This window comes from Rhinopithecus roxellana, chromosome 17 (assembly GCF_007565055.1).
Source record: "Rhinopithecus roxellana isolate Shanxi Qingling chromosome 17, ASM756505v1, whole genome shotgun sequence".
Classification (NCBI taxonomy): Eukaryota; Metazoa; Chordata; class Mammalia; order Primates; family Cercopithecidae; genus Rhinopithecus; species Rhinopithecus roxellana.
The window spans coordinates 47,688,236-47,714,609 of NC_044565.1; the positions used below are offsets into that span (position 1 = coordinate 47,688,236).

Genomic DNA, 26,374 nt, shown 5'->3' on the forward strand with positions numbered 1-26,374 from the left:
GTTTCCTCCTCTGTGTGTGTTGGTCTTAGTTTTAAAATTCCATGATTCTCTGTTTGTCTTATTAACTGATGAAGCTGCCCAAATTCTTTTTGGACTAAGTTGGAGAGAAAATAAATAAAAATTTAAAGGAAGAAAGTGAACTACTAAATTTTGAAGATTTTTCAATAGTAAAGAGAGTTGAAACTGCCCCTCTGTTTAATTCAGAGCAGCTAAGCAAAATACCACAAGCCCTGACAACAACTGCAGCTAATATGGGTCTCCCTGTATTTCATTGTCCTTCATTAAGAGGAAGTAGTGGGGCAGTGGTGTAGTGGAAATGGCATGATTAAGTTGGCAGCCAGACTCTGCCAGCCTTGTGCTCTTTGGTAAAACACTATGTTTTTCTTTAAGCCCTGATTTCCTTATCTGTAAAATAAGGATAATAATAAGTGGTAGTACCTACTTGTAGGTTATCGTGAAGATTGAAACCGTAATCTTTGTAAAATGGCAGGCCTCTAGTAGATGTTCGATGCACAGGTTCTTCCTCTTTACAAATTATCAAATTTCTGGAATTTATGTTTTTCTTTTGAGAAGTTAACATCTGTTCATATGTATTTCATTTTTAATCTTTAGGACTTCCTTTTTGGGAACGGAAATACAAGGCTTGGGTCGGGTCATATGCCCACACAGTGATTAAACTAGGATTAAAATCTAGTTTTGAATTTGGAGTCAAAAGTGGTTTTTCTGCTTCCTCACTGCTCAAGAGCTCTTTGTCTCCCTGCTTTAAAAATGCTTCCTATGTTGTTACTGCCTCTGTAGGTGCAAATAGCCCTCATGTCTGTTTATTGGGTCCATCAGGACCAACTTTCCAGGGAAATAAAACAACTCATACTCAGCTTTTGGCTCCAGTTGGTTTAACAGGTGGGACTCTACAAGGATAGCACTTGGTAAGATTCCTTTAAAATAAAACCAGCCATAAATATTACCCTCAGCAGAGTGGTCTTTTAATGATTTTTATGCATGCTATGAGTGATTGAAGCAGGCTTTTGTCAGTATGTAGTGTGTGGCAAGTGGGGCAGCTGATGGGTGGAAAGGTAGGCTCAGGATTCAGGAGATGGGAACAGGCACTGGTGACATGCCCCTTCTACCATGGCTTCCCAATTCTAACCATCCTTCCTGTATCCACTGCACCTTCCATACGAATCTTTTTCTGAATCCCATCTGATGTGACCACTTCCTTATTTGAGCCACGAGAGTATTTTGGATTTGGCATTGTTCTGGCATTTGCATTCTGCTTAATGTTGTACGTATCATTCAGGGTTCTGGTAAGAGAGACAGATTGAAGTAGGTAACTAAGGCAACCAGGTAACTTAAAGAGCTATTTACAAAGATGTGGGCAGGTCTTGAGGAATATCAAGGAATAGCGAAGTTCCCAAGCCAGCTGTACTAGACGTGGAGGGTCAAGGGGGAAGGAAGGAGCAGAACCCCAAGATAGTGGCTGTGGAGCAGGGACTTCTTCGCAGCAGGGGAGGAAGAGCGATGGCCTCCAGTTGAAGGACTCAGTCAGCCTCCAGCGAAGCTGAGTGAGGGCTGCAGCCGGGAGAGCATGCCCCTGCCTTTCGCTTCTCCCATCCTCTCGTCTCCTGCTGGAGTCTACTTCAGAGGACAGGTTGGTGCTTTGGGGGCACAGAATACAGAGGAGAGTGGATCTGAAGGGGCGTTTAAATACAATCCAGAACGTTAGGGTTGCTTCAGTATTACTTATTTCTCTATCCGATGAATACAAATAAAAAACCCGTTGTCAGACTCCTTTATGCACATTCTTATTTTGTCTCTTTCTTCTTAGTCATACATTTTGAAAGAATAGTTGATTTCCTAATTCCAGTTCACTCTTTTTTTTTTTTTTTTTTTTGAGACGGAGTCTCGCTCTGTTGCCCGGGCTGGAGTGCAGTGGCAGGATCTCAGCTCACTGCAAGCTCTGCCTCCCGGGTTCACGCCATTCTCCTGCCTCAGCCTCCCGAGTAGCTGGGACTACAGGCGCCCGCCACCTCGCCCGGCTAGTTTTTTGTATTTTTTAGTAGAGACGGGGGTTTCACCATGTTAGCCAGGATGGTCTCGATCTCCTGACCTCGTGATCCACCCGTCTCGGCCTCCCAAAGTGCTGGGATTACAGGCTTGAGCCACCGCGCCCGGCCTCCAGTTCACTCTTAAAACCATTATAATCAGGCTTCTGTCTCTGATACTCGGAGCTGAATCCAGTGGCAAATGTTGAGACGCGCAGCACTCATCATTTACTTCCTTGCTTAAAACTCTTCACAGCTTCCATGTTGCCGAGCCATTGTGGTGCTTTTTTAAAGTGTGGCTCTGAGACCACTTGTGTCAAAAATCACTGGGGATTGTTACTAAAGTACATTCCCAGGCTCTACTCAGGCTACACCCAGTGAGGGCCAGGGAGTCTGCCTTTTTGACAGGGTTCCTTCCCCCCACCTCCCGCCACCATCACAGATAAGAGACTTGGACCAAAGTTTTTAAGCTCTTCGTATTATTAAAAGTTTATTAAAATGGAATGTATTTTTAAAAAATGTTTATATTTAACACATTAACATGTACTCGCCAAAATATAAGGCAGTATAATTGTGCTATTGACAATATAGTCACAAGGGAAAAATAAAATTCATAGTGGACTCTACTCTAGGCAATTTGGCCCTGAAACAAGACAAGACTGAAGTTGGATGATGTACACATCTCCCTTCAATCCTGTCACTGCATCTCTGGTGACTGTATGTATAATCCCATGTGTAGAAATGTTGACAGTCTACATTTGGGGTCCTCCCCGAATGGGAGGCCTGGGCCAAGTATCCCTTTTGGCCTGCTCTATGAGAGAGCCTGCTCCATGTGATTCTTTTTACCCTCCTTTAAAAATTTTATTGATTGATTGATTGAGATAGGCTGGAGTGCAGTGGCTCAATCTCAGCTCACTGCAGCCAGTAGTGAAATTGCTGGACTATGTGGCAGTTCTTTTCTTACTGTGAGCTTACCTTTGAGAGCCTCTGTCTGATGGGGGTAGGCTTAGACCCTCCGAAGGATGGCTTATTCAACCCCCGACCCCTGGCAGACTCTCACACTCTTTCCACACATGCCAAGTAAATTGCTTAGAGCAATGTATGCAGAAGTGGCGAGCTGGAATTTCAATCCTGGCTTTCTGCTGCTTAAAGTACTTGCATACTCAATTACTTAAAATGCTCCTCGATACATTTTCTGTCTTTTAACTCCTTGCCTTTGATTAAGCTGTTTCCTCTTGAAATCCCTGCTACACTTTCTGGCTTGGCAGATCCATAGTTTTCAATAGTCAGCTAAAGCCTGTGCCTCCTTAATGAAGCGTTTTAAGATTTGCTCATCCTTTCCTCCCTTTTTGGGTATCTTGTGTGCATCATGTGTTCATGCATACTACACCTACATGCCCTAAGTATTTGTAATACTTCAGCCTCAGGCTGCAGGCATCCCAGGTGGACCCATGACTTGGGACGCCTTCACACAGCTGTCTCGCATCCCATGCAGCATTTATGTCATGAGGCCAGTGTTCTGGAGAAGGACTGAGAGAAGAGAGACCCCTGGTAGTCCTGATCCGCCTCTTGCCTTTGCTCTGGACTAACCAGCGTGTCCCATTTATGTACCGCAGAAGCCCAGTATCATCCAGTCTTTCTGTCTTTCTTAGGAAAGAGTTAATGGCAAGATCCCATGCGGGGTACTCACCTCTCTCCACTGACTCCTTGTCATGTGTGAGTACCCCTCCAACTCCAGGAGGCAGTGCTGCAAGAGTGCCTGATGTTTCCAGGTGACTGGGCCGCCCTGTTGATTAGGGTCCTCTGAACAGTCCCCTCATGCCCCACTTTCACTGTATTCTACTCTGATAACACCTGGAGCATTGAAGTTTTTTTGGCTTGCTTTACAAGTCTCCCTCCCAAACTAAATTCCTTAAGAATAAGGATCTCCACTTACTCATCTTTGTGTCCCAGTCTGCCTAGGACCATTCTTGGCATGGAGCATGTTTGGAGTCCGCAGGGCTGGTGTGATGAAACATAGACTGGCTCAGCTTCTGACTGTCGCTTGTTAGCTGGGTGCTCTTGGCAAGGTGCTGATCTTTTATTCGCTTCAGTTTCCTGGTCTATCAAATAGGGCACATAGTGGGTCCCTCCCCACGGAGTTGCGGTTAGCACTGAGAAGACGATGCACACAGAGTCAGAACCTGGTGCTTTGGGTGTTACTGACTTTAAGTGCTTTTCCAGGGGCTGAGGAGGTCACCATGCTGTTTAAGTCTTCACATTTTTCAGAGCCTAGGAGAGTGTTCTCTGTCATCCATTTTACAAGAAGTGGAATGTCTCATATATTCCAGGTGGTGAACAAGACACAGGGTACAGCGGAGGTACTGCAGTTGAATGCAGTGATTTTCAGACTTATAACACCACAGCTCCTTGGAGCACTTAGCCTGGTAGAGAGGGCCAGGTCCTGCCGAGGAAGTTAGAAAGGCCAGGTTCTGAGAGGTGCTGTCTGGTGGGGTGGTGCTGGGTGTTCCCAGGGGACTTTTCCTGGTAACTGTGCACTTTTCCTGTCTTTCACTGGCACTCACGCCTCCTGGGCTAGGTAGAAGGCAGGTTAGGGGCTGGGGAATCTGAGGACACTCACTTCACTGGCCGACAAGCTTCTACACAGACTGAGCTTCTGGTCATTCTGTAGCTGCTTTCTCTTGCAGCTGGTCTGTGCCTCTTACCGCTGTGGAGTCTTGAGCATTCTGATGCCTTTGGTGGTTAAGCTCACTGAAGGACTGCGCAGCTGGTCTCTCTTAGGTAAGAAGTGAGCGATAGAAACCTTTTTCAAATGGGTTACTTAAAAGGAGGCTAGAGACATGCAAAACATTGAAGAATTTTGGGGGATTTTGGCTGGATTATTCAAAAACAATTGAATATAACTGAGAGGTACCAGTATTTTCAGCTGGATGATTACAGTGTCAGGTGTGGTTAGAAAAAGCTTTATGAGCATTTTAATCAAGAGATTCAGATAAAAGAAGCCTGCAGTTGCACAATTGTCTTTATCGATGGAGAACAAAGGACTGCCACTTTTAGTGTCCCTCTAGTAGGGCCCTCTAGAAAGACTCCTTTGGGATATCTCACCCACCCTCCATGTCTTCCAACCATCCATCCAGTCCAGGGAAGCCTGACTTTTGGGCAGCAGCGGATGAGTCATCGATAGATCCTCCCAGAGCAGCTCAAAGGAACAGGTAAACTCGTGTCCCTGTGGAGTGGGGAAAGCTCTGCTGAGCCAGGCGACCAGCCAGCTGCCAACCCTGTGGACCACATTCTTCTGGGAAGTCCCGGGCTCTGACCAGCATGCCTTGCTTCTGTCTAGGCATTGGACAAAGATGTAACATCCCATTTTAATCCATCATCTCTTAGAAACTTTTTTAGGTTTTGGAGATTTTCTGTGCCAGACTTAGGTGTGTTAGTGGAAGGTCAGAGTGATACATAATGTATAATTTTAGATATATTTAAGTTGTTCAATTTCGTGTATAGTGTATGTTAAAATAAAATAGATAGCTCCCTGCTTATACAAACAAAACATTCTGGTTCTTTTAACTTTCTTTTTGAAACTAAATTATAGCTGAAACTACAATATATACATGAAAAACATCTAAGTGATGCTTTCCTTGTTAAAACTCAATGCAGAGGCTGGGCACGGTGGCTCATGCCTGTAATCCCAGCACTTTGGGAGGCCAAGGCAGGAGGATCCCTTGAGTCCAGGAGTTTGAGACCAGCCCAGGCAATGTAGCGAGACCTTCATCTCTATTTTAAAACAAACAAAAAGAACGAATGGAGAGAGGTGCTGCCTGTTACATAGCAAGTAGTTACAAAACTGTTTATCTATTGGGTGCTCAATAAATAGTAAGTAAAATTGGATTTATCTAATTTAACAATATTAAATTTCATGATAGATGTAAAGACCTGCAATAAAGGTCTAGAAATTAATTGTAGACAGAAAGTGACTTGAGACCAGAAGTACATTTTATCAACAAGCCCTGGGAGTTTTTGTTGATTGTATGGTGTTGCTTAGCTGACCGGATCGTGAGGTTAGGTGAAATAGCTAATCCCAACATAAATTCCAAGTTCAGATGTCTGGAGGGTACCAGGGAAGGAACATAAATGGAAAGGCAGATGCATGGGTTTTCTGAGGTGTGGACAGCATGACCGTCCGAAAGCCCATGCCCAGTCCAAAGGGAAAGCACCTACTCACTTTTGCTAATGGCGACCGTAAAGGAATGTTGGCTTGGTGCGACCAAAGCTGATTTGTCAAGGGAAGATGGAAATTTTGATTTTTTGTGAAAATAGGATTTTTAAAATTTTGGGTAAAATTTTAAGTTTTCTCCTTTTTGAGCCCTGATAACACATCTAAGGCTAGATTTAGTTGATTGGCCACCAGGAGTTAGGTAACAGTTTCTGTTACAGTTTATGGTATTCAGTCCATCTGAAGTACACTTGTGTTCTGCGACTTAAAAGGAGCATTCACAAATGGGATTATAACCAGAGCAGGGCACTGAGGACTACAGAATGCTTGGAAACCATGTCAAACAGTAGTTGAAGATACAGTTCTTATATTTCACCGTTTAGTAATTTCATCCTTAAATTGACTGAAAGAGTTTCACATTTTATCTGACTAGTTCTTTTCATTTGGAGAAGATCACATCTTGGAAATAATTTTGAAAGTTAATACCCCATTACAGTGGAAGGTTGGAATTTCACACTACTAGCATTTTATTCTTTTTGCAGATCCAGTATTGCTATTATTAATTGGTTTACATTGTCAAGGCTATTTTATGGTATGTGACATTAAAATAAATGTCTAGCTGGAGGGGAATAAAGTAATACTTGGAAAGGTCTTGATAAGTCCCTGTCAGTTTTTTGTTTTTCTAGAATGTGTATTGATTTTTGGCCAAAATGTTTTATTTTGTGATAACTCTGGAGTTATCAGCTTTGGAGTTTAGGTTTAATCTGCAGTGTGCTTCACTGTGAGTGTCAGCATGCCTTTTCTAATACTAGGACTGACACAGCTGTTCTTATTAGCTGTATCCCAAGAATAGCAGTGACGGAGATTTTTGGTTTGCAAGTAGAGCCAAGAAGATGAAGGTAGAGGACAAGGCAGAGGTTTGTTGAACTAGTACTTAGTATCTTTGGAGATAGTTAAGGGGTTCTTAGTATAAGCTTATAATGTTGGGTGCTGTAATTATAGCCCTTGTATATTTCCTGTACAATGAGACTAGTTATGTCTTCACCTTTTGTTCTTGGAAAATACTTTTAAAGCCACATAGTAAAGGAAAATTTTGGTAAACTTGGCATCAAACATTGAGCCTCAGCTGTCTATTAGACTTGAATGGAAATTCTGATACACTAATCAAAATTAATTCTAAGTATTGTTGCAATTTTTATATGAATTGAGGGAATTCATTTCTAAGGACTCAAGTTTCTTTTTAAGGTATAAGAAATATAAATTAATGGAGAAATATTCCAAGAAGGGTTTTGGCATAGACTCAGAGTTTTACTTTATAGGATTATAAAGTGATCTGTTAAATAATTTTTGAATGAATATTGCATTGGGTAGGAAATGCTTCAGTAGATTAAAAAATTCTTAGAGATTAATATTAAAATAGTATATTAAAGATAAAAGGATGTTGGTACCATGTCAGCAAAGACAGAAAAGACTGGAATAGTGCCAGAGGCTGGGCTTGGATTGCTTTCCTTTTTGTATTTTATTGAAAGCAGGAACCACTAGAAAATAATATAAAAATATTTAACTACTTTCCCTATTTTGTCTGTATCTCCAGATTTGATAAATGTGTGACATTGAAGTTTAGCCCTTGTGAAATGAAGGAGAAAGTATAAATTTTCTTGGAATCCTGTAGCAAAGGTGCAACTTCTAGTTAAGGAAACTGCAGTGTAAAGAAGGGACAGCTTAGCTCATTCGGTATTTATTGATTGCCAGACTTTTTTCTAAGCCTCAAATTTCAGAGAGTAGAGGGTCGAGTTGGCAGGGTTGGATGATATAGCAGATGAAAAAACAAATGTGTTTCATATATTTAGATTATAGTGACTAAGATCATGGGTTCAGGAGTCAACCTCTATTCCAGTTTTGGTTCTGCAATGTAGCATCCCTTACAAGCTGTGTGAGTTTATCTGTGTGCACAGGAGTATAGTGTGTAATGAGTACTCTATAAATGGTAGCCATGTCTGCCATTGTACCTTTTGTGCAAACTGCTTGTGTGAAATAAAATTTTATCAGGTGGTGGTTATCTGGTTTGTACTTGAACACTTCTGCTGGTACAGAGCTTGCTCCCTTCGTTAGGGCAGCCAGTTTCATTTCTGGATAGTTGTAGTTGCTAGAGAGTTTGTCGTTTACGTGCGTGCAAACTTTCTGGAGTAACCCAGAAGTGGTAAGCCCATTTCTTCGTGGTTACCTTTCAGAGAATTGGACGCTTCCTATTCTTTTTTCACATGACTGGCTTATGAACAACTGCATATTTGTACATTAGGCGTCAGTAACCCTCAGTCTTCTGTGAAATCCATGGGCTTGTGATTGAACATTTCTAGCTCTCCTGGGATGATACAGCCCTGTATCTTGAAAGTTCACTTTCTAAGTGTTGTCCTCTCTAGAGTTTTGCAGTGTTGGTGTACTTATTTGAAGATATGTTTTTTTTCTCCATTATTTACTAAAATGTACTGAAAATAAAATGGCTAATTTATAATAAGCATGTTCTCATAAATTATCCTGTTGAGCCAATGATAGAAGCCAGGAGGCATGCCCAGAATACCATTTCTTTTGACGCAGTAGACTTATTTGACATTAGCTGGCTGATGGTGTGTCAGGAGTGAGAAAGGAGCATAACTGAAGGATGCAGGTGGCATGCTGGAAATGTGTTACCTAAAATTGCACTGAGATACGGGCTTATCAAACACATTTTTGGTCAAATGTCTCAATGATAGTGTTAAAATCAACGTTGAGTTAAAGCTGAATATCATCTACTCAAATCTCAAAGATTTCTTTGTCTTCGACTCCTGAAAATGATCAACAATGTCATCTAATCATTTCTGCAAACATTTGTTTCCCTCCGTAGATTCAAAACAATAGGAACTATTTTATTAAAACATTCTAAGACTTAATTTCAGGTTTGATTAGTGAGAACAATACATGTTTTAGATACTCCAGTTTTCTTTAACACTTTCCTTTTTTCTTCATATCCTTTATATATTTTATTGTGTATGGTTCATTATGGATATTATTATGTATGAGTTTAGGATTTTTTTCTCCTTGCAGTGTTCAGATGTCAGAGCTAATTGTTCTCCTGAATTCACAGATAGAGGTTTTTCATGAAAAAGGCTGTTTTTCATTACTTGAATGAAACTAAATAACTCAAAATCAAATACAGCTCCTAAGGGTTATTTTGTTTAATGTTGGCACACTAAACAAGCTTGCAAATAATATATTGTGAAATAATTGAATCTCTTAATGACTTCTTTAAAAATTTGGCTCAAAGGATCTAATGTTCTAAAAGTTGTCATATAATGAGCCCTTTCTCAATACTCACATTAACTTATTTGTTTCCCTAGTCTCAGCTATAGTATTTTATTTTTGTAATAAATATTTAAACTGATACAATAGTAATATATGAATCATATAAAGTCATTTATTCTTTACATTCCAAGGTAACTGTAGAGTGTTTATACGTATTTGAAAGTTGATGTTCATATAGTAACAATAAATATGAATGACATGCATTGTTTGTATTTTTGATGTTACTTTGCTGATCAGAAATGATGGTAGTTTAGGCTGTCAGATGGTCACTGACCTCCACCAATTTAAGGATGCCACAAATGACCAGCAAGCAGACATGAGGCCAAGACCCAAACCAAAGCAAAATAGCAGGGATTTGGGCTTAACCACGGACAAAGCCAAAGTTCACTTCATCTATACCTTAAAAAGGGAGGTGAAATGAGGTACTTCATAATGTTTTTGCTGTTTGAAAGCTAATTCTTCTCTTATAACATGCAAATATATTTAACATTTTTGCATTTCTAATTTCATTTGTGTTTTCAGTAATATGTTACATACCCTAGTAGGGAACTGAATTTAGTTTGTATATTTCTCATCTGATTTAGAAAGTAATACATCTTTACCATATGAAACTTATAAAATAAAAAAGTATAAATAGAAAATTAAAAAATCACCCATTACCCTTTAGTCCAGAGACAACTTTTGTTAATATATTTATATTAGAGTATGTGTGTGTGTTGAAACAAAATTGGGCCTATACTGAACATAAAATTTTTGTAACCCAGCCACCGCGTTGTGAGGAATCCCAGGTTATATAAAGATGCCTTGTGTAGGTGTTTGATCTTACAGGCCCAGCTGAAGTCCAGATGACAGCCAGCATCCACTGTCTGACATGTGAGTGAGCAAGCCTTTAGATAATTCCAGTCTCTTATGCCAAATAGAGAAACAGTGAGGTATCCATGCTGAACCTTGTCCAAACTCCAGATTCTAGAGCAAAAGAAATGTGAGTGTTTTCAGCTGCCAAATTGAAGGGTACTTTTTAGGTCATCAGCGTTTTCATTTGGCAATCATATATATTTAAAAAATTTTAATTGAATCTAACTTAAATATGGTGAAATGTGTAGATGTTAATTGTGCAGTTTGACCAATTTTGACAAATGTGTACACTTGTGTAACTCATATCCTGTGTAACCCTAGTAAAGGTGAACATGGTAGGCCAGAGTGAGCAAGGTGTAAGTGTTCGATGATGAGTGGAAAAGACTGGGAGGACTTTGGTCATAATATAAATATGATAGGAAGCCATGAGATTTTTGAAAATATACTTTTAATTTTAAAATAGTTTCAAATTTGCAGAAAGTTGTGAAGATAGTACAGAGAGTTTCCACATACCCCATGTCCAGTTTTTCCTCTCGTTAACATGTTTCATTAGGATGGTCATTTGTCATAGCTGGTGAAACAATATTGATACATTATTGTTGACTAAACTCTATATGTTATTTGATAGATTTCTTTAGTTTTTACTTAAGGTTAAGGTCTGTATTAGTTAGCTTTCATAACAAAAACCATAGACTGTGTGGATTAAACAACAGAAATTTATTTTCTCACAGATCCAGAGGCTGGAAGTCTGAGATCCAGGTGCCAGCATGGTTGGGTTCTGGTGAGGGCTCTCTTCCTGCCTTGCAGATGGCCACCCCTGGGGGGTGTGCTCACATGCTCTTTTCTAGATGTGTTCTTGGTGAAAGAGAGAGCAAGCCCTCTGTGTCTCTTTTTATGACGGCACTAATCCAGTCAGGCCAGGGCCCTACCTATCCTCACAACCTCATCTAATCCAAATTAACTTCCAAAGGCCCTATCTCCAAATGCATCACATTGGGGGTGAGGACTTCAACATATGAATTTTGGGGGGAAACAGACGTTCAGTCTATAGAGTCCTTTTGTGTTCCTGGATCTGATGCAGGTTACTGTATTACCTTTTTTTTCTTTCTTTTTTTTTTTTTTTAAAGACAGAATCTCGCCCTGTCACCCCCAGCCTAGAGTACAGTCATGTGATCATGGCTCACCACAGCCTTGACCTCTTGGGCTTAAGTGATTCTCCCACTTCAGCCTCCTGAGTAGCTGGGACTACAGACTGCGTGCGTCACGAGGCACAAATAATGTTGTATTTTTTGTAGAGAGGGGATTTCACTATGTCGCCCAGGCTGGTTTTGCAAGTGATCAGCCTGCCTCAGCCTCCCAAAGTGCTGGGATTACATATGTGAGCCACCATGCCTGGCCCATATTACATTTAGTCGTTGTGTCTCCTTAGCTTCCTCCAGACTGTGGCAGTTTCTCAGACTTTACTTTTTTTTTTTTTTTTTTTTTTGGTGACCTTGTCAGCTTTGAGGATTACTGGTCATGGATTTTGTAGAATCTCTCCAGTGGGATTTATCGAATGTTTTTCTCATGAGTCTGTGCTTATTGGTGTTTGAGAGGAAGACTACAAAGATGAAGTGTTGTTTTCATCACATCATTCCAAGGCTGTGTACTTTCAGTGTGACTGATCACTCTTGATGTTAATTTGATTACCTGGCTGAGGCAGTGTCTGTCAGATTTCTCCACTGTAAAGTTTCTCTTTTTACTCCCACTTTCCGTATTGCACTCTTTGGAAGAAGCCATTCTGAGCAGCCTATGCATAGGGATAAACTGTGGATGCTTTGAATAGAGGAATTAGCTACTCTGGTTTACCTCTGAAGAAGCTCTCATTACTGTGTGGAGGGCAAGAGTTGAATCAGGGAGGGAAGTTGGCTTGTGATCACAGTAGTCTAGGCTGGGTGATGGTGGTTATGGTGGGTGTGGTGAAGAGTGGCCTCATTTGGGATATACTTGAAGGTAGAACTGATATGACTTACTGGTAGATTGAATGTGGTTATGAGAAAAAGAGAAGACTCAAGGATGACGCTTCCTAAGTTTTTGGCCGAAGCAGCTCGGACAGATAATTGTGGGGAGCTAGGGGAGAGGGTGGGGAGGACTGGAAGAGAAGTGGCTTTTGGAGCATGGGAAGGGGTGGATATGAAAGGTTTTCCTTTGGGCTGTGTAAAGTTTCAGATGCTTGTTAGACTTTGAGGTATAAACATGTAGACCATTGAAGATGTGAATCTGGAGTTCAGGTATAGATCGGGTCTCAATATTCTATTTGGGGGTCACACATTTTATCTTTAAAGAATTCCATGTATTTTTAGAATAAAAATTTAGTTTGGTAGAATAAAGAGCCTGTGGTAATTCGATTCGAATTATGAAAAAAATTTAAATCAAACTTTTTTTTTCCCCTAAAAGCATTGTGAAAAAAGGGTAAAATGTAGATGATTTACAATCAGCATCAGTGTGACCTGTCTGTGTCTGACCTAAGTCTCAGCTAATATATCCAGTTGAGCAGTGGAAGATTAAGAATTTGATTTGCATGTCTTAAAGCCGTTGAGAAAAGGAACTAGACATTTTAGTTTTTTTTTTTTTCCCCTAAGGAACTATATGCATATATTTTGAGCCTTACATTTTTTTTTCTTAGAGGGAAACTAGTCAGGAGTGGGAGGCCTCTGAACAAGCTGCATTCTGTGTAGCTGCCAGCTTTTCTTTTTCTTTATCCAGGAGAACACTGGCCTTCAGCGCCTCTTTCTGCTTCCCCTTGTTCAGACCAGTGGGGGCGACTGGTTTTCCTGTCTGACTCCTCCTGTTCTGGTAATGAAGATAGGGAGGCTGAAGGATTGATATTATTTGGCTCCCTATTTAGAAGGTAGTTATGTAAAATTAAATAAAATTTGGCCGATACCACTTATAACTTTAAGTTGTTGTAGAAATTGATTCATTATTATTCAGAAAAGATAATTTTAAGTTAATAATACTGGAAGAATTTATGGTTTTTTTTCTCTTCCCTTCCCTCCCCCCTAGTTCTTTATTTATTTTTAGAGCTTTTTGTACTAGTACATCCTCCCTTTTCTGGGGAGTTGATTTGAAAAATTAGATTTGCAAGAGAATGTATGCTTTTAGAGGATGATGACAGCCACTTGCACTGCAACTTAAGGAAAACCCTTTTCAGCTCCCTGCATGCTCTTTCTAGACCCCATCCCAGAGAGGGATGACTTCTGGAATATTGTGTTAATCATTTCCTTGCCTTCTTCGTAATGTTAACCACAAATGTTTATATGTATGTGGTAATAAACATGAAATTTACCATCTTAACCATCTTTAAGTGCACAGCTCAGTAGTGATAAGTATATTCACAGTGTTGAGCAGTAGATCCCCAGAACTTTTTCATCTTGCAGAATTGAAGTTGCATATTCATTAAGCAACTCCCTGTTTTCCCCATGTCCCAGCACCTGGCCTTTTGTTTTTATGAAGTTGACTGTTCTAGATACTTAGTGTAAGTGGAAACCTATAGTGTTTGTCTTTTTGTGACTGGTTTAATTTCACGTAGCATATGTTTTCAAGGTTCATTTGTATTTTCACATAGGAGGTATGTTATGGGACTTCATAAAAGCCAGAATTTCTTTCCTTTTAAAAGCTTAATAACATTCTATTCATAGTTCTTAATTTCCATGTGATTGAAATTATAACATTTTATTCATGATTTGTGATATTTTTGTACTTAGTTTAGGAAAGTCTTCTATATGCTGAGATCATAAAGATATCTTCCTATATTATCTTTTTAAGAAATAATTTTTATTTTAAAACAATATTAAACTCACAGAAAAGTTCCAAGTACAGTTTAGAGAACGTTTTCCTGAACATTTGAGAGTAAGTTGCTGACTCGTTGCCCCATCACTTCTGAATACATTTGTGAGATTTCCTACAAAAAAGGACATTCTTCTGTGTAATCTCAAAATGACCATCAAAATTAGGAAATTAATACATTTCTATAATCAAGTCTTCAGATTTTAAGTTTTACCAGTTATCACATAAAGTCCTTTTTAGCAACAGCATCCAGTTTAGAATCACAGGTTGCATTTAGTTCGTGTGTCTCTTTAGTCTCCTTAAGTCTGGAACACTCCCTTTATTGAATTGAGAAGTATTCCTTCTTCTGTTTTCTGGAAGGGATTGTGTAAAGCTGGTATTAATTCTTTTTTAAACATTTGATAGAATTCTCCAGTAAAACCATCTGGGCCTAGATATGTTTTTTTCTAGGAGATTTTAAATTCCAAAGTGTTTCGTTAACAGTTACAGGGCTATTTAAATTATCTATTTCATATCGGGTGAGTTATAGTAGTTTGAGTATGGAATTGGTGCATTTCACCTAAGAAATTTCCATTTTAGCTAATCTGTGTGCAGTTTTATTCTTCCTTACTTTATATAGATATATTTGTAATGAAAACACAATATGTATTTATGAAAATAAATATGTATTTTACATCTGTATATGAAAATAAATATGTATTTTACATCTGTATCATATACTTTTATATCTGTATCATGTAATTTGGATCAAGCTCTAGATGCAGTCAGGACCTCAGTGGCAGGCTGTATTCTGCACAGATGGGAGTCTCAGTGACCTGTAAAGTCTGTGCCTTTACACACTTCAGAATTTGCTACGCGTGAGTCTCTCTGACCGTGCATATAGTTGTCCTGTGGCTGTTCTGTACACACACCTCATTCTATTTCAATTTTTTTCCTTCAAAACAGTGTGATACAGTGAAAATCAGATTTGCTATGGTCCCTGCCCCCAGGTTGCTTAGAGTCTCTGAGGGGTTATGGAGAAGTAATTAGGAAATTGGGAATCAGAGTGGTTTGTGTTCTGATGAGGAAGGGACAGGTCCTTATGAGAACACAGAGAAGAGGTACATGTTTTATTCTCCTCTGCATCTCTAGCACCGGGTACAGTACCTGGCACATAGTAGGTTCTCACTAAATCTTTGTTGACTGAATGAATAAACTCAGAGGTGGGTTGATTGCATGGTCACTTTTGGGGAGATCTTACGTCTGAGCTAAGTTAGTGATATCCACTGGAGGTAGATGGATAGAGGGAATTCTCCCAGGTGGGTGCAATAGTACGCAGTGTCATAGAAGCAAAGAAAGCTTAGCGATCTAAACAGTTGTCTAGAGGTGACTATTTGCAAGTGAGGAGTGGTTTCCAAAAGTGATTACAGACAGAAGATTAAGAAGTTACTCTGACCAAAGTATATATTGGACAAGGTTAGCGAAGAACTGGAATTGATTTTTATGGATTAGCATTTTTGGTTCTGGCTGTTGTTTACCATTGTTAAATTTAGTTTCTAATATGCCTTAAGAATAACGCTTCCCAAATGAATGAGAAATATTTTTTTGTGAAGTGTGGTACAGCTTTCTTCAGGTCTTACCTACTCATCTTACTCAGACTATCTTTGCTCGAAAACAAACCTTTCCTATGCTGTAAATATGTCTGTGATAAATCATGAGTTGACTGCTCATACTGGTGGGTCATACATGAGCATTTTCATGTGCCAGATACTGTATTGAGACCCTGCCGTGGGTTACCTCATTTAATCCGGACAACAGCCTATCCGAGAGGAAACCAAACCTGGGTTCGCTCCCACTTTACAGAAGTAACTAAGGTGTGGGGAAGTTGAGTGGTGTGTACCCAGCGTCTCTTAGGTAAGCCCACTACTCGTGTTTGGATCTAAGTCTGTCTGTCTTCATTAACTATTGAGTTTTGTGTGCTCTTTCCAAGGTTTCATATGTCTTTTTATTTAAATAAAAAAGACCTGGGATTTAGTTTTGGGTACAGATCTTTAGAAAGTTCATCAGTTAAATAGGGAAATAGTTTGTAATGAAGTAACATATTAGGACACCCCTAAAGCAAATTACAGAAACCCACTTCAGCTAGCCAACATGGCTGGCTGGATGCAGATAGTCCAGCAATAAACACTGTGTTCTTCGTCTCTGTCTTCCCTCCTTTTTTCTTCCCTGTTTCCCCCTCCCTCCTTATCTTACTGCCCCACTCCCTCTCTCATCCTGCTTTTCTTTGAGTGTTGGCCCATTCCCTCTTGTCATAGAAGCAGCTCATTTGAAACCAGCTCCACTTGTGATCCTGGGAAGGGAGATCATCCTCTTCTCTGAGGCTCTGGCAGAAATGCCCTAGGGAAGACTCTTGTTCCTGGGGCCTGGGGCTGTGACAGGACTTTGTGAAATTACATGGAATGGGGCTGTTGGGGGTGACAGAATATCCTTATTTCATCTTGATAAGACATATTCGATGGCTGAAAGCTATAATTATTATGTAAAGATAATGCACAGTATATTTTAATAGGTTTATCAAGATATAATTCATGTACCATACAACTCGCCCATTTAAAGTGTACAATTCAATGGTTTTAATGTACTCAGTTGTGCAACTATCACTGCTGTCTAACCTGGAACATTTTCATCACTAAAATAAACCTTATAGCATTAGCAGTCACTCCCCATTTCCCCAAACCCCTCAGCCCTAAGCAACCACTCATCTACTTTCAGTCTCTATAGGTTTGCCAGTTTCATGTAAGTGGAATCATACAATATGTGGTCTTTTGTGTCTGGCTTCCTTCATTATCATGATGTTTTCAAGGTTTATCTTTGCATATCAGTGTGCATTTCGTATTGCCAAATAATACTTCATTATATGGATATACCACATTTTATCTATCTGTTGATGGACATTTAGGATGTTTTCACATTTTGGCTATTATGAATAATGCTGCTGTGAACATTTTTGTAGAAGTTTTTGTGTAGATTTAAGTTTTCAGTTCTCTCATGTATATACCTAGGAGTGGAACTGCTGGATCATATGATAACCGTGTCTCACATTTTGAGGAACTGTTTTCCAAAGTGGCTGTACTATTTTATATTCCCATCAGTGGTGTGTGAGAGTTCAGTTTCTCTACATTCTTGTCAAGGCTTACGATCTTTTTGATTTTGGCCTCTTGGTGCATGTGAAGTGGTATAATTTATAATATTTTATGAAAAGGTTGTTTTGTGTTTTAAACACTTGCCTGTTTACTTGTTTTTTTGTTTGTTTGTTTGCCTTGTATTGGAGCTCTCCCAGTTGTCTCCCTGAACCTTTTCCACCTCAGTCCAGGTGGCCAGGTAGGCAGACCATGTCACTCAAAGGATCAGAAGTGCATGTTTGCTTGTTTTTCTTTTTCTTTATAAACTTCATAATCTACAAGTACAGATAGGGATTATTCTTATTTTCATATTAAGAAACTGTGACGTAAAGAGGTTGTAAATGCCAGAGGTTATTTGGTCAGGGCTGAAACAAGGGTTTGTCGTTAGGGTTGATTGGGTGGTGTTGAGTTGCTTGCCTCAGATCTGCTGTTGTCCGCCTGCTGTGATGTGATAGGTGCATTCCTGTGGCACATATTCCCACTGTGTTCACTGTGTTATATGTAGTTCCCACACCCTAGTTGCATCTCTACTGCTTTTTTTCTTAGAAATGTGAGGGCAAGAGTAATGTTTTAGGAATAATCTTTATTAAATTGTTCACAAACTTGACTACTTTAATTTTCATTAGTATAAATTACTTGCAGCACACCAGAACTGAACCACTTTTCTATGATTCACAATTGGTGCCTTTGACTACTTAATTATGATGACCTTTATCACCTGTGTAGGGCTGTTTACCATTCACCTTGGGGTTGGTGTAAAATGTGATATTCTGGCAGTCCATAGTCTGGGATGCACAGATGGTTTTCCATCTGTGGCTTTCTCCCTGGCCCTAAAGAGGCTCTATTGTTAGCCGTATTAGTAGTGGAGTCTGCGTTTCAGGACTCCATGTTGAGTCTTGCATTGTCAGCACAACATGAAAGAATCTATGTTGATCACACCTTACGCAAGAATCTATGTTGATCTCTTGCCATCGATTTGCCACATGCCACTGTGTAGTTTGGAAGTCAAAAACTTGTGATTTAGAATGCTGTTTAGCTCATGCTTAATATTATAATGGCATCAAGCAGTAGCAAGAAGAGATTACACGTATTGGCTGCACCCCCTAAATTTGGAATAATACAGTGATCTGCATGAGATAAAAGGAAACATGAGCTTGCAAGTATCTTAACACATACTTGTTAAGCTGATAATGTGCTGGGACTAGGTGCTGGGGGATACAATAAACAAAACAGATAAAAATCCCTGTCCTTATAAAATGGACATCCCAGTGATTAATTTAATGATTTCCTAGAAGATCAATTCATCATATGTGACATTCAGGCAAAATAATCTATTGCGGTTTTTTTTTGGTAGCAGTTTCTGGAAACTTTAAAATTCTAAAAAAGAAAAATAAGAAATTAAAAATGCCTAAATTGATTCATTTAGATAGTGTATTATGTAAGTGATTATTGGTTAAATATCCCAAAGGCAAGATACCGCAGATCCCAATCTATCCATTAAAAGTTAGTACTTTTTGTATTGACCTGATCCTTCTTGAAGAGTGTACTATTTTAGTGGGAAGCAGTATAATTTCAAAATCACATCATCATATCCATAAGTTGATAAGTTGATATTGTATCTAATGGAAATCTGATGATAATGAGGCAGGCCAGTAGAGGAGTTTTTTTTGTTTTATAGAAGCATAATTTGAAGATGTGTAAAATTAGCACTCTGGAAATTGATCTTTATTTTTAAATACTAGATAGGTAGTGTGCTGATGTTGTAAAAAAGGTTTGAGGAAAGGACATCTCACACATGAGTGTGGAAACTCAATCATCACACTTAGGAATTAAAAAAGGGTCAAAATAGATGTCCGCTCCCCCGCCCCCCCTTTTTTTTTTAAAGATGAGTGCTTTTTTAATTTTTATTTTACTTTAAGTTCTGGGATGCAAGTGTAGAATGTGCAGGTTTGTTACATAGGTATATGTGTGCCATGGTAGTTTGCTGCACCTGTCAACCCATCATTTAGGTTTTAGGCCCCAATGCATTAGCTATTTGTCCTAATGCTCTCTCTCCCCTCACTCCCCACCCCCTGACTGGCCCCAGTGTGTGTTGTTCCCCTCCCTGTGTCTGTGTGTTCTCATTGCTCAACTCAGGTGGATGGATGCCTTTTACCCCGTAGTACCTAGGCACTTGGAGAGGAATGCTTTCAAGTTCAATTAGGAAAGGATCACAATTCTTATTTGGGCTAATGTTTCTGATAGTCATAGCAGGAATGAATGAGTGAATAGATAAATTTTATTAGCATAAATAAATGAATGAGTGAATAAATTTTGTCTAAGTTTTTAAGATAAATTAGTAAATTTACTTATTATTATAAATAAGTAATTGTTTACAAGGTAATTTTAGATGATGAAAAATACTGTAAAGTCAGTAACATGGGGTCCATGACAAGTGATTGGGGATGCTTCTTTAGATTGTAAGGTCTGTGAAGCTTTGGGAGATGTTATGTGAGTTGTGAATGGTGAAACATCTGTGTGCACTCCAGGTGTGGTGGTGGGGAAGTGTCAGCTTTGGGTTGGAAGTGAGTTGAGTGTGTTGGAGATGGTCAATATGTTGGAATATAGCCAGTGAAACAGTGTGAGATGAGGCTGGAGAGGTGGAAGGGGCCTTGGTCTTTTAGGGCAGAATAAGGAGTGGAGATTTTGTTTTAATCATGGCAGTCTGTAGAGTGTTTTAGGTCTGGGGATTGGTGGCCTCGTGTCTGTGGCTTCTGTGTAGGGACTGACTGGTAGAGTCAGGAGAGAAAATGGGGACCTTAAAGAGCTGTTGTCCAGACAAGAAGCTATCGCAGCCGTGGAGACAGAGCCCGGCCCAGCTTTGTGATGTGCTTTGAAGACAGAGCTAAGAAACATAAGCGTGGATTCCTTGTGGAAGGCAGGTGATGAGGAGTCAGGGGTTGATTGCTAGGTGTTGGTCGAAGTGTGATGGTGCAGTTACTGAGATGGGTCAACTTGGAGGAGAGGTTGGTGGTGAGGGAAATCAGCAGCTCCATTTTGGCCACAATAAATTTTAGATACTTATTAGATATTCAAGTGAGGTGGTTTAATGGGCAGTCGAATAAATATCTGAAGTTCAGCGGAGAGGTCAAGACTAAAATGACAGAGAAAGGTGTCTGCAACGTAGAGCTCAGTTCAGAGCCATAGGACTAGACAAACTCCCCATTAGGGAGTGGGCTCTGCAGTTTACTTCCTTAAATTGAGAAAGTTGGATGCGATGGTCTTTAAGGTCCCTTTTTTCCCCCCCAAAATTAGATATTCATTGAGTTCTAGGAGCCTTTGTGAGAAACTTGAAGTGATGAGAATTTTCTCTAAAATGTTCTAGCTTCTTTTAAGCCATGGAAAGGATGAATGGGGAAGAAACATAGACATTTCAGTATTCCACATCTGTATTCATTCCACAATTGCTTGTCCACGAAGTGTGATATGTAACTTCAATGAAATACCCTTCTGAGAGGGAAAGTAATATCAATCACATTGCAAGGTTTTCAGTTGAACCCAGTGGTGGTCAATGTGAACTTATTTTTGTTAGAAAAAATTTAAACAGCTTCATTGAGGTATAAGTGACACCCAAGCTGTACATACTACAAGTGTAAAATTTGGTGTTCTGACATAGGTATCCACCCATAAGGCTGTCACCACAATAAAGGTGATAGACATATCTGACACCCAACAGTTTCCTTGTGCCCTTCAGTACTGTCTTGTGCCCTTCAGTACTGTCTCCCTCCTGCCTCTCCCTGGCCTCTATCCCCAGGCAACCACTGATAAGCTTTTTGTCACTATAGATTAGTTTGGGTTTTCTAGAAATTCATATAAATAGAATCATGCAGTAGGCACTCTTCTCTTCTTCTGGCTTCTTTGACTCCACATAATTATTTTGAGATTCATCCATGCTGTTGTGTGTGTCAATAGTTCTTTCCTTTTTGTTGCTAAGTAAGTCATATCCTATTGCATGGCTATACCAGATTCACTTGTGCAGTCATTGTGAAGTTAGACTACTTTCTTTTTCCCTTCAGCAGGTCTTCTGATTTGCTGGTATTATTTGTAACCACCTAAGAGATTAAACGTGTAAATGTGCACACACACAGAGACACGCTCCGAACTTGCTTTATGGAAGGGCTTCCTTGTTCTTGTATTCATCCCCCTTCTTCCTGTTCAGGGATGGGCTGCTTGGCTTTTCATTTGTCAGAGCAAGCTTGACAGTGTTTGGAGAGGAAGCAGGCCCATCCTTTCTGTGCATCTGTGTTCTGCGTGATGTTTGGGATGTGTGTATGTTTTTGAGCCTTACTTATTTTTTATCTGGCTTGTATTTATTTCAGTAGGTCGCCTACTGAAGCTTCATAGTTTAACCCTTCCTTAGGCTTCATTCCACTTGTGGATGCAGTTAATCTAGTACCTTTTAATTTCATAGGAAGTGTAAATAAATTCCTTCTCAGTTCATTGGAATTTTTTATAGTTGGTTAAGACAGAGATCAAAATGAGACAAGCACTCATTAGCCTGGTAGGTAGGTGCCTACCTTTAATCTCTGTGGTGCTTTGATTAAATCACTCGCTTTCTGCTTCTGTTTTGGTGCATTTGGAAAAACTCACCGCTTTTTGGTTTGTATGGATGATCTGAGAATATATTTAGGGATTTGTGAGTTAACCTTTGGGAGTCTGGCTGTTTTTAACAACGTCAGCTTTAGCGTGGAGTTTATGGATGTCTGGGCTGTAGATTGGCAGTTCTCTGTGCTGTTGTCTGGGGAGGAAGAGGAGAGGATGTTGTGTCTGATGTACAGGCTTGTCCTGGCAGAACAGGGCTTCTTGCTGGCTGAACCCAGTGTGTTTGGTGTAGGTGGGATTAGAATGGGCAGTGGCCATATAATTCAGGAGATAAGAAGTAGTCTTGAGAGAGGCATGCCAAATAAATCCCTCTACTTTGTGTTCTCATGATGCTGTTTCTCTGCCTAACATAAGACTTAGTGGCCATCATTTTTTTTGTATTATTCATTCAATTGTCTTCTTTTACTGGCCTGTAAGTTTTGTGAGTACAGGGAAAACCATGGCTGTGTTGTCTGTCCATCCATTGTACCTATACAAGAAGTGTTTACAGAATGTTATTAGAATGTATCCTTATGCTTCTTGTATTTATTTTACATTTGTGGTTATAAAGTTTCTAGTTGTAGCAATTAATGTTAAGAGTTTTAAGCCCTTTAGGAACGATGGAAGATAAATGTGAGCTGTTTTATTAGTCTGCTCTCCTTGGTTTTAAGCAAACTCTGGAGGCATGATTCTGGCCCCCACCCCCTCACCCCCATTTTCCTTTCAGTGAATGAAAGGCACAGATGGAGCCAGGCCTTCCACTCAGGGATTGGTAGGAATGCATAGATGAATACAATTTGTTCCCAAGCCATCAGAAGCCCACAGTCAAAAAGGAAAGTCAGACTCACAGGCCAGTAAGTTACGGTTTAATATAAGCACGTACAGAAATTAAAAGTATTTTGGGATCCCAAAAAATATGAATAAAGGTTCTACTTTCTAGGTTGAAGAGGTGGGTAGAAGTGACCCCATTAAGTAAAACAGGAGATCCAGCAGGAAACGAGGCAGATTTGGTAAGATGGTGACATTGGTCAGGTACAAGTATAGTAAATAATTCAGTTTTGGGATGTTTTCAGTTTGAATTTTGTGCAGTGTTGTTCTTTTTAGGTAATCTGTAGATTTTTGTGTTGGTTTATAAAAAACGCTTTCCCCAGTTGGTAGCTTTGAATTCGTCTTCGTTATTTATGAGGAGGCTATACTTTTTGGATTAGATATTCCCCGTTACCTTACCAAAGTTGGCTCTAAGTAGTTGAACCAACTGTCTGCTTACGTTATGCTTGGAAAAATTGTTTTTTCTATGGCAGTGACCTAGAAATGTTTGAAAATGCTTGCATCCTTTAGGGTGTGGTTGCCATTGCATAAAATGTACTGGGATGAAACTAGCAGATTCAGTATAGGGAGATGAGGTAGTTACTATCTTAAATTCTGGTGCTCAGTTTCTTGTTGGGAAATTTGAAAACAAGCATGTATTATTTTAAAAAATCATCTATTTGGGAGTAGATAATAAATGCCCATGTTGCAAAATATCAAGGGAGATGGGTACGTAATGAAAAATAAGTCTCCCTTTTACCCCATCCTCTGGATTCCCAGGTGCCTTTCCCCTTCAGTGTGTCTCATATACATGGCAAAGTCCACAGGCGAAAAGCAAGTATCTTTGTTGTATCCCTTTTTAAGAGTGAGGAAGATTTTCCCAATAATCCCTAGCCATATTTCTCATTGAACAGAATTGCAGCACAGTTACAGTCCCAGATTTAGTTGTTGGTGATGATTGGTTGAGACCAGTGACTGTTCATCCCATGAGACTAGGGAAGAGTCTAGCTTTTCTTAAAACACATGGCTGCCTGGTCTGCTTACTGAACAAAATCTGGTTTCTCTTAGCAGGGAAAAAGATTACTGCTATGGGTTATCTAAAAGATCGTTACATCTTAGTGCTTAGTACTTGGTACAGGGCTACCTCATTCTTTGTAATGGCTAGAGAACATTCATTCCGTTCACTTCATGTACATGCTTTAGTAGTCTCTGTCTTTTCCAGTTTTTCTATTATCACCATGCTGCAGTACATGTTTATAAATGTAAATACATCATCTTCTCTATTTCCAAATTGTTCCCTATTAACATTATATCAGCATATATTAAATACTTCCACCAACAGTGTTCAGTGTGCCTGTTTCCTTATACACTTGGCACTGCAGAGTACTGCTGAAGTCCATCTGATAGGTGAAAATGTTATTTTACTCTTATTTTAATTTCCGTTTCTCTTATTATAGGGTTTGGGCATCTTTTCTTATGAATGAATCATTGGTGAATCTTTTTCTGAGACCTGACTGTGCCTATGCTCTGCCTACTTTTCTATTAGGTGGTTACTGTTTTTATTATTGATATGTAGGAGCTTTAGATAGATTAAAGAAATCAGCTCTTGGTGATATGACTTAGGTTACGGCTTTTAAGTTTGTTGTTTGTCCTTTGACTTTCCTTATGGTGTTTTGCCATGAAGGAATTTTTTATATTTATGTGATGAAATTGTATCTAATTTTTTATTGCTTCCATAGTTTGTGTTATACTCAAAATATTTCAGATATTACCTTTATCATGTTCTGAATACCCAGTATGCGTTTGGATCTATCACTGGAATTCTAGTTACGTTTCACTGATCTGTCTGTTCATCTGTTCATCATTCTAGGTTTTAAAAAATGTGTTCTAGTCTCTGAAAGGAAAGTCATAAATTTTCTGGCTATCTCACATGATTATATTTCTATATTAGTTTTAAAATCAAGTTTTCTTTTTTCAAAATCCTATTGATATTTTTATTGTATGGACTTAATGATTAACATAGAGAGAAAGTAACATCTTTATGATTCTGAGTCTTCCATCCAATTTTGCATTTCCATTTATTCGAGTGAAGCTCTTTGAGCAGGGTATCTGCTTTGGACAGTTATGTGAACCTCTGTTTCATTAGAGCCAGTTACATATTTTTTGTGTCTATTTATTTCAGTACATAGTGTTACTATTAATAATAAGGTTTAACAAAAAACTAAAAGTCAGTATCTGTGTAACCACCCTGGGCAAAAAGTAGAAATATTCAGCCCACAGAAGCCCCTTGTTGTCTGTCACTGTTATAACCTGTTCTCTCCCTTCATAGGTAAACACTTTAGTGACTTCAGCGATAGTCATTTTCATCTTCTTCTTTATAGTTTTATCAATTATGGAGGCATTCCCAGGCAATATGGTTTATTGCTTGCTGTTTGGAACGTTTTGTGAAATACATTTGTATGTTGTATATATTCCTCTGAATTGACTTGAGATGTATGGTTTCTTCTAGAACTTAGTTTCTTCATCTTCATTGTTTTGTGTAATTTCCTATTGTACAGATAAATCAGAATATACGTAGCCATTTTGCTGTTAAAGGTTTTATTTTTCCTTAGCATTTGGCTATTATGAGCAACATTGTATTGAACATTCTTGTACATGCCTCTCCTAGTCCCCATGTTAGACACATGGGTATTGAGTGCTCTGTCACGGATAGGACTATTTTCAGTCCTGTAAGAAAATACTGAATTTTTTTTCTAAAGCACTTGTTGACCATGTATGAGAAATCCCATTGCTCTACATTGTATTTGGTATTGTGAGACTAAACTTTTGGCAATCTGGTAGGCGTATAACGGTGTCTTATTTGGCTTTGTTTTATCTCATAAAGATGTAAAAAAATGGTTCTTTCCTTTGCCTTTGGGCCCTGTCATCTCTACTTAACTTTGAAGTTGGTTTGTGGCTGGGAGGTTGGTTGATGAGGACACTTACTTTCCAAACATAGCTGCACATAAGTTTTGCCTGGGAAATTAAAAAAAAAAAAAAAAAAAAAAAATTCAAGGTCCCATTTCAAACTGGGGAATAAAAAGTTATGGAGCTAGAATCCAAGAATCTGTTTCTAACTAGCTGTCAGATGATTACTACACAGCTAAACTTCCACAGATAAGATCCCAGCACAGGGTCCTTAAAACTGAAGGTTGTTCTGTCTATCTGTGCTGTGTCTTCCTAGTCTGGTGAGTGTTTGGCATTTAAAACATACCTCAATTTGGAATAGCCACATGTAAGTGCTCATAGCCACATGGGGCCAGTGACTGTTATGTTGAACAATGCAGATCTATTCAGAAAACTGCTCAGCAATAAGTGTACAGTTTGATACACATTTTGAACTTTGATATACACTTTGATCTTTCGCATCAGGTTGTATACTTCACGCCTCCCCACGCCCCTTTCCATCAATGCAGGGTCTCACAAAGACTGGCTCTTCACCTTGGGAGGGACTGGTTAAGAATATGTTA

The 26,374-nt window shown here is 39.2% G+C and overlaps 1 protein-coding gene and 1 non-coding gene across 5 annotated transcripts in view; one reads left to right on the forward strand and one right to left on the reverse strand.

The window, feature by feature from the left end:
* The window catches only part of MBOAT2 (membrane bound O-acyltransferase domain containing 2), a 153,335-nt gene that overhangs the window by 5,783 nt on the left and 121,178 nt on the right, over positions 1-26,374 (forward strand). The gene's annotated exons all lie outside the window — the stretch shown is intronic.
* LOC115894470 lies at positions 19,175-19,279 on the reverse strand. Its single transcript, XR_004054586.1, has one exon. It is a non-coding gene; the product is annotated as a small nucleolar RNA U13 (small nucleolar RNA).